Source organism: Anarrhichthys ocellatus, unplaced genomic scaffold, assembly GCF_004355925.1.
Source record: "Anarrhichthys ocellatus isolate YVR2014 unplaced genomic scaffold, GSC_Weel_1.0 scaffold76, whole genome shotgun sequence".
NCBI classification, from domain to species: domain Eukaryota; kingdom Metazoa; phylum Chordata; class Actinopteri; order Perciformes; family Anarhichadidae; genus Anarrhichthys; species Anarrhichthys ocellatus.
The window spans coordinates 1313328-1321875 of record NW_022280106.1 but is presented as its reverse complement, the minus strand read 5'-3'; positions in this window follow the sequence as shown (position 1 = coordinate 1321875).

Below are 8548 nucleotides of genomic sequence, written 5' to 3'. Positions count from 1 at the left end.
TATATATATATATATATATATATATATAAACATATATATGTATATGTATATATATGTATGTGATATTTAACTGTTTATTGTCAAATCTCAATATACTTTGTCTTTAAAGATACACCTGTCAGGTTTTGTTCTTTCCTCAGCCTCTGGCTTTTGAACCATGACTGATGAGCCGCCTCATCTCTCCCCTCTAAAGCTCTTTCCCTCCGTCATTCCTTCTGTGAGGAGTGAGAGCTGACGAGGTGGTGTCAAATGTCACGCACATGTACACACCTCAACCCACGGACAGGCGGGTGTAGAGAAGCGAGGGGAGGCCCGTAGGTGTCTTTGTGGAGTTGGAGGGGAGGGTATAGTGGAGCTTGGGGGGGGGGGGGCTTCTCAACTCATTAACTTCTGAGGGAGGTGTTTGCCAAAAGTGATTAGTGTGTTTGTTAGCTCTGAGCAGCTCTCAGCGAGGCTCTCCTCTTCATCTCCTCTGTGCACCTCAGCCCCCAGACCTGCCCCTCCGCTCAGCCCCTTGCTGCTTTCTTTCTCCTTCTCTTTCTCTCCAGAGGGGCAAAACCCAGCAACTACAAAGTTATGCTGAAGTTTAAGTCGGCCTCTTTCTGTTCTCCCCCAGACACACTCCCCCACACACACCTCCCTTTTTCGCCTCAACAACTCATCTCAAAGAATTAAAGAGGTTCTGTCAAGACGAGAGCCTCCCAGGACACAGCCAGCCTCCCTCTCTCCCCCACTCCTCCCCTCCTTTTCTCTCTTCCCGCTGTTGCTGGAGTCTGATGTACTTTGCTGCTCGTTCTCTCACTGTGGAACAATCAGGACAATGATAGTGCTCACTTGATCCTGCAATGCCTCTCTGTTAGTCAACAGTAATACTTACAGACAGTGTTTACACCAGGGGTGTCAAACTCATCTTCACTCTGGGCCACATCAGCATCACGGTCGCCCTCAAAGGGCCGGTTGTAAATGTAAGACTGTGTAAATGTAACTACTCCTAACATATTGGTAAATAACTGTCTCTGCATTTGATTATTGTTTATTCAAGTGTAAAAATATTGTACATGCAGTTATATAAATGTAAAAATATATTTAAGCACATTTCTGTTTTTATAACTTAAATCCTTTTAATTTAGGGTTAATAAACCCACATTACTCTATCAAAGATCAAACTATTAAAGAAAATAGCAAAGACAAATATCAAACACAAGTTATTACAATAACTTTGTTCAATGCTTAAAATCCTTTCAAGGGTGCGTTTGCACAATCCCAAATGTGTTGTAAAGCCAGTTTAAAGTAGTCTTCAATGTACTCACAATACATTTCCATTTCAAATGTACAGTAACCAGCCAAAGAGCTGCTTCTATGACTGTATGTTTAAGTATCTCATCATTATGAGTTTCTATCTCATAATTTCGACTTTCTATCTCATAATTTCGACTTTCTATCTCATAATTTCGACTATGGGGATATTTTTATTATCAAATCTAACTTCATTTTAGAATTTCTATAGAAAAAGATTATAAAGTATGGAAAGATACCAAACATAATAGGCTGTTTGAACTGAAGGGAAGTGTGTATAAAATGATGCACAAGACTGCCATAAAACATATAAAGTCTTCATTTGGATTATTTTACTTTACTTAAAAGTCACCCGACTGTTAGTCTAAAATGTCTAATTCACTGGGTTTAACGGCTTCTCTTCACTAATTAATAACATTTTCTAAACGAGCCAAATAAATCTCATAGCCAATAAATCTTTATTTCCACAGAGAGATTCTCGGCTGCTTCTAAGCGTTAGAACATGTAAACAGAGATTATATGTGTGATACTGTCAAACAGTGTGGAAAAGGTCTGAAATGTAAACAGGTGCAACCCTGTCTCCTCATGATGTGTTGCTTCCCCCTTTAATCTGCATCACAGATTATATGATAGTCATGGAGGAGAGGACAAAGACACATAAGTGTAAGTGAGAAAAAAACAGAAAGTCCCTGTGTGTCTGATAAAAAGTAACTTGATGTGAATTTCCACTTTCCTTAAAACATTGACTCTAATAAATAATTTCTACACACCATAAAAATTCTAATCATAGCCTGGATTATCAGATTATCAATAAATGAAGGTAATAAATTCATTCACTGCTGCCACTGCTTCATGGTTTTTCAGTGTCTGAGCAGTGAAGGCCATTTACACACTGTGGCTTGACTGATGTGCACACAGGACCAATACCGACTGCAGCTTTTCCATTCATTTGTCAAACGGTCCAGCTGTGCTGTCGTCATCAGAAACTGACGGCGGTTCAGAGGGAAGGATGTCCCATCCCTCCAGACATGTCTTCTCTCGCTCCCTCTCGCTCTCCATGTGTCCTCAGTGTAGTCAAGGAAAAGACACAAAAGTCATCATGTCCTGGGGCAATGCTGATTTCTTTTTTAACCATCTTTTCCTAACCTTAAGAGCGTTGAGTTACAAACAAACGAACAAAGCCATGATAATGTTTATCCATCAAGGATATTGTAGCAAAATCAATGAAATATATATACAGTGAACATTTAGCAGATACCTTCAGAAGGTGTTGAAACTTTGCATATGCATTGATTCAAAATGTTTCCCCTTTAATTGGATAGAAATCAAAATCTGAGCGTGATTACCTCAAATTCATTCCTTCAAAACATATTTTCTGTTGGGAATGAGTTAGATGTACACAGAAGTATTGTCTGTGTAACAGGGTTGCATCAAATAGATGCATCATTTCACTGCATTACATTATCACAGAGGAGATGAACCAAACTGATCTCACTGTCAACAACTGGACAAAGAAATGAGCCTGAGCTCCTGTGACACCCTGCTGCTGACTGATGAAGGTGGTCAACCTTTGTCCTGATCCCAGCTGTACATCACTGCTGGTATTCATACAGTCCTCTTATGATGCTGTTTCACAAAGAAATCTGATTCCTCAACAGAAATCAATCTTTATTGCTCACTGATTGAATACTATTTGCTCAGTGAAGACTACATCTGATTGATAATAACGGTGCAGCTGCATATAGAATGACCCTTCCACTGTTGTTTACTTGTCTTTAGGAAAAGAAACAGTATTTTGTTGTTTTAAACTGTAGCAAATACCACAATGTCCTATTTACACTGACTTGCTTGTTTTCTCTTTTTTAGTAAATAAAAGAAAGACTAGAGGGATGAGTACAGATGGACATCAACTAAAAAAAGAGAAGAACAACACGGACACAGAAGGACACTTAAAAAAAAGATCGACTAAAACAAAAAGATCCCATTTGTAAAGGAGCCCTTCTATCAAGAGTGACGGACGGGGGATGTTTGTGGGCCTGCTCCGAGGCCAGGGCCTGAACCATTGAACCTGTAGTCCTTGGGGGAGGGGGCCTGCTGGCCCTGACCCCTGAAAAACAAGCCTTGCTGAGTGGAAGAGACCAATTAGAGAAGTCACCATAAAACATTTTATTTTTGTAAACTTTTTTAAGTTTATGATTTCCAAAAAGAGCAAACATAATGTACGTATATACATATTATATATTATATGTGTGTAATATAGTAAGTATGTTTAAAAAAAAGAACTTATGTGTCTTTGCAGTTTAGATGAGGGAGGTGAGGTGAGGTGAGGAGATACCAGCCCCCCCCCCCCCCAGTCTTCTGATTATCTCCACCCTCACCCTGTGCTAGATGGAGCAGGGGTGTTGTGGAGGGTGCAGACTTGTTTGTGTGTGTGTGTGTGTGTGTGTGTGTGTGTGTGTGTGTGTGTGTGTATGTGTGTGTGTCTGTTGAGGGGTGGGAGGTGGGGGGGGGTAGCTGGTCCAGCAGACATGTCACTATGTGATTGCTATGGGAATATGGAGCAGTCTTCAGATAATAAAACGCTTTTTGGAGCCTGTCTTCCACTAATGGACTGCAGTAGTGTAGTTGTTACTTTGGCTAGTTTTGTCAAGCAGTTTGCATTTTGTAGATTCCAAAAAAATACGAATGATGAATATGTCTCCCTACATTAGTCTGTGCAAATGGATGTACAGAAGGAGATGCACAACACGATTATTTGATGAGTATCAGCTCAGCTGGAGAGCTGAGAGGTCTGCTGGAGGCCTGACTGCCCCCTGACATCGCTACCAAACATGTCATTGTGGTGTTGTGGTTTGAGGTGGCTGTGCTGTGTAGTGAATTGCTTTTGTACATCGTGTTGGTTAGGACAGGCCAGGGCAGGGGTGGGTGGCACAGGAAGTCTTGAGGGAGGGTACACATTGGAAACACAGGAGCCGTCTCTGAAGCGTCGCAGGAATGTCTCCCATCCATCGTTGAACACAGCCGTCGGCTTCCACCACCGAGAGGGATGGTGGGATGAGATGGGTTGGGGGGGGGGGGGGTCAAAAAAAGTGTCACAAACAAGCAAAAGTTTTACTAAGAGTCTCTTTAAACCTTTCTATTTATATGGATCTCTACTTTATTGACATCCTTCTATATTTAAACGTTGTACTAATAACATGCTGTCAGGCATGGTCGGAGAGTCAGTTGTAGCCATTTACTAATGTTGTATTTATTGTATTACCAGTAAGGAGAAAAAACATTTATATATGAATATAGATATATCTATTTGTGATCTGCAACTCTTGGACATAAGTTTGCCTTTGATTTTCAACTTCCATGCAGGATTCAATGCACTGTCGATGTATGATGAGGTTTCTACTTGTGTGATGTTTTATTCTGTTGACATTCGTTTCTTTCCCTTCAGTTCAGCTACTGAATGTATCTTCAAAAACTCTTAAACCTTTTAGGTAGATGTTGTTGTTTTATATATACTTCAAAAGAAAAACATACAGTACTCTGTAAATGATATACATGTGTAAATTATACAGCAAAATGTTTCTGATAATATGCTGGACTTCTTCTTCTGCTCACCCAGATAGACTGTAATGCAATGGCCAACAAATAGAAAGAGTAAGGAAGAAAAGCAGAGATGAGGGAAGCATTTAAAAGGAACACCAGTACCCTGCAGCCAGTGGGAGAGGCAGAAATGTGTAATCATTACAGGATCAGCCAGGCTTTTCAAATTTGATAAGAACAAGGAGACGGGGAGCTTCCCGTCCTGTGTGAGAGGGAAAGACAGACGGAGGAGGGAAAGATTAAAAGAACTTTTTTGAAATATAGATTTTTCTCCCATTTTTTCCTTCTGCTTGTCTGTTCTGTCTCCCTTTGTCTTTCTCCCTTGAAACTGAACGTTATCAAGGTGCTGGGGGCAAGTGCTATGTGGGGGGTGAGGAAGAAGAAGAGGAGTGGGGGGGGGGGCATTGGAGGGAGGGGGTACAGTCTCCTCTGAGGTACATGGGGTGGACGAAATAACAGAAACTTCCATGAATGTTGACTTCATGTTGATTCAGAAGGGGTTCATACTACTTCTATTTGTATTATTAACAATGATCATGAAAAACGGGGAAAGCATTGTATATGTTTTTATTGTTATTCATCACTTTAATTAATATATAACAAATTCTATCTGCACTTGAGGCCTTTATACACCGTGTGCGTGACAAATAAATAACACAGAAAGGCAAAATACTCTTGCTAGTATGTCTAGGGCTTTTATTGTGAAAGGCAACAATGGATTGAGTGGATCTGGTCTGCTGCCTTTGTCAAGGTTGAAAGAGTAATAAAGTTTGTTGTCTTGATTCGGACTATGGGGCCTCCGTGTTGCTATTATTCACAACTCAACCTGTTTGAGCAACAGCTCCGTAAAATCGACCTCTTTCGGAAAAATGTACTTTTTGCTTTTTCGCTGCATCGTATTTGTGCTCTGTGTAACAGTACGCACGACTAAATCAACAGTTTGAAAAAATACAATAGATGTGTGAGTTAATCGCATGAAAAAAACGTCCCTGGTGTGTAAAGGCCTTTAGTGGTGTACTCGGTGTACCTCACATGAGCTGCTCTCACCCAATCAGCATCAATCAGCATAATGATCAATGAAATGCTTGATTTGTGACATGTCCTCATCTCAGGGCTTGTTTGTTTTTTTACCAATGAAACAAGATCATTCTTGGTGTACTAATCATTATTTACAACATATCAATAGATGTTTTTAATTTATCCTTTTTTTAACAAGCTGCCTTTGCAGCTGTGATTCAGTTAATGTGATGTTGAAGAAGCTTTGTGTTTCCATTATTTTGTCCACCTCCTGTACGGCACAGAGTGTAATGGTGAAAGTGAAATGATCAGAGGTCCTCCTGGGTTGGTGGCCGACATTCTGGAGGCCTTGAATTTAGAAAAAAAAAAAAGAAGAATGCTCAATCTCCTCCTCTTCGTCCTCCTCCTCCTCCTCCCCCACTGTTTCAGTTCAGCTCCCTTAATGAGCAAAGACTCAGATGTTGCTTCTGTGTGAAAGGATCCAAGGAAACTTCCCATGTTGCTGCATTTATTTCTCTCAGTCATTCAAAGTGCATGTGGCACAGAGGACAGGACGACGGGCTCACACGGGACATGAGTGTTCTCTGATTGGATGTCTACTTCAAAGACTAAAGAGAGACTATGAGTCTGATTGGGTGTGTCCAGTGGACTGACTTTTTAATGCTTACCACCATCCCTCAGCAATCCGCTGCTGAGCTTTTTAACTGGGATAATACAATAAGACATGAAGACAGAAGACAAACAGACTAAGACTTTTATGGAAAACAAACAAGAAACTAATGAAAAACAACTAACGATGTCAATCTTAGCAGAGATCCAGGTATCCTCCAATCTCTGATTCTGAATTTTTTATGTTCTTTTCGTTTGTCTGTTGAAGACTTCCATCATGTTTACATGTTCTGTAAATGCTGTCCATCTATTACTGGTTGGAGAGATTTTAAAAAAATACGATGTGAAGCAGCTTTCATTCTAGCTCTGGTATTCTCTATGGCTGATTACTGTAATCCTAAGAAAAGCCTTCTGTTCAAGCTAGCATGTCCTCCTTTACCCTGGTCCCTTAGTCCTTCCATCCCTGTTCTCTACAGAAAACCCCGCCTTTAGGCATCCATACCATAGCAAAGCCCGGACCTGTTTCACCTGCTCTACAGTACACATACTATATGAAAAATCCTTGAGCTTCCTACCAAAATCTATGTGGGTCTTCTGTAAAACTTCCCCTGTTCCTTTCTATTGTGTATACCTCAGATGCAAGCCCTGAAGCAGCTATTATTCTCTGAAACCTCCTGGCAACCAGACCTCGTTCCAACAGCCCCCCCCCCCCCCTTAGTGTAGCCCAGCTAGAGCCCAACCACCATCCATGAGCCAAAACCACACCTACCTCCCCTAGTAACCCGCTGACCTCCACCATAAAGGCCACAGTATACTTTCTGTAGAGACACATGTTGGCAGGTTTGCTCAAACTAAACGTACAAGTCCTTTCCACGTCAGCCAAAATTGTGCAATTATCTGCAGTTTGTCAAAAGCATCATAGAAATGTGTTTTATCATGCTAAAATGTTATTTCAGACCATTCAATCTGCTTCAAACGTGTTGATGAATGCATGAAAGCCTATGTGAAGCAGGTCCTACTTCATGTCATTGTACTACAAAAAAAGAATCTGTTTTTGTCAACAACAAAAAAATACTGTAGATCAGGGTCAGGGTACATTATCTGGGTTATGATTGAACTGCTTAGGTTGTCCCCAATTGTACACCTGGTAATGAAAAGATGTATTTGACTTACATCAGACCAAGCTCAATGAGCATAAATTGACACTATAAATGTATATAACTTAACCCGTACAATCAACTACTGAGCTCACCACCTTCACACATCTGTCCAAAGGTTCCAACAAACCCTCTCACCTAGGGTGTGTGGTTTCTTAATGTTTTTCAAAGTTACAACAAAAATGTCCAAATAGAAACAAAGTTAAGGAAAAGGGAATATCCCGTCAATGATTAGCCGAACAACAGCACTGGCTGTCGATAGGAAACAGGACTTCTTTTGCCTTACTGAGAGGAAGACCAGTCAACATTCACATGACAGCAAGAGATTTCCTGTATTGAAAAGATATTCATTGTCTTTCTAGTGAGGACAGTCTCTTCAGTCTCCCCAACCCCCCCCCCCATTGCTGTGCAGTGTAAATACTTGTACAGTACAAAGCTGTCGTGAAACATCTACAACTTGTATGTGGCATCTTCTTCTTTTATATTACTATTTCAGCAATTTAGAATTTTGCTAAAAGTATACTGTTGCCTTTACACATCCACGTCACTCCCCATCCCCCGACAGCCTCCCTGTCCTATGCAGATCCCCAAAGCACAAAGGTTTGAATGGTAACCAGTGAGTACAATAGAAAGAAAACAACACATTTCTGTCCATTCTGTTTGTATTTTTCTGTCTGTTTTATCTGTTTGAGGCTTTAATGTGCTTTTGTATTCCTTACAGTATGTACAGATCCTCCGTTTCTCTCTGTCAATAGCAGAACCGTGTATTACTGTATATTACAACACAGAGACTCTTCATGTGTGGCTGTGGCTTCACTTAACCTGTGCAATCGAGACTTTCCTCTTTCTCTGCAAACAGTTCCGATGCTTTA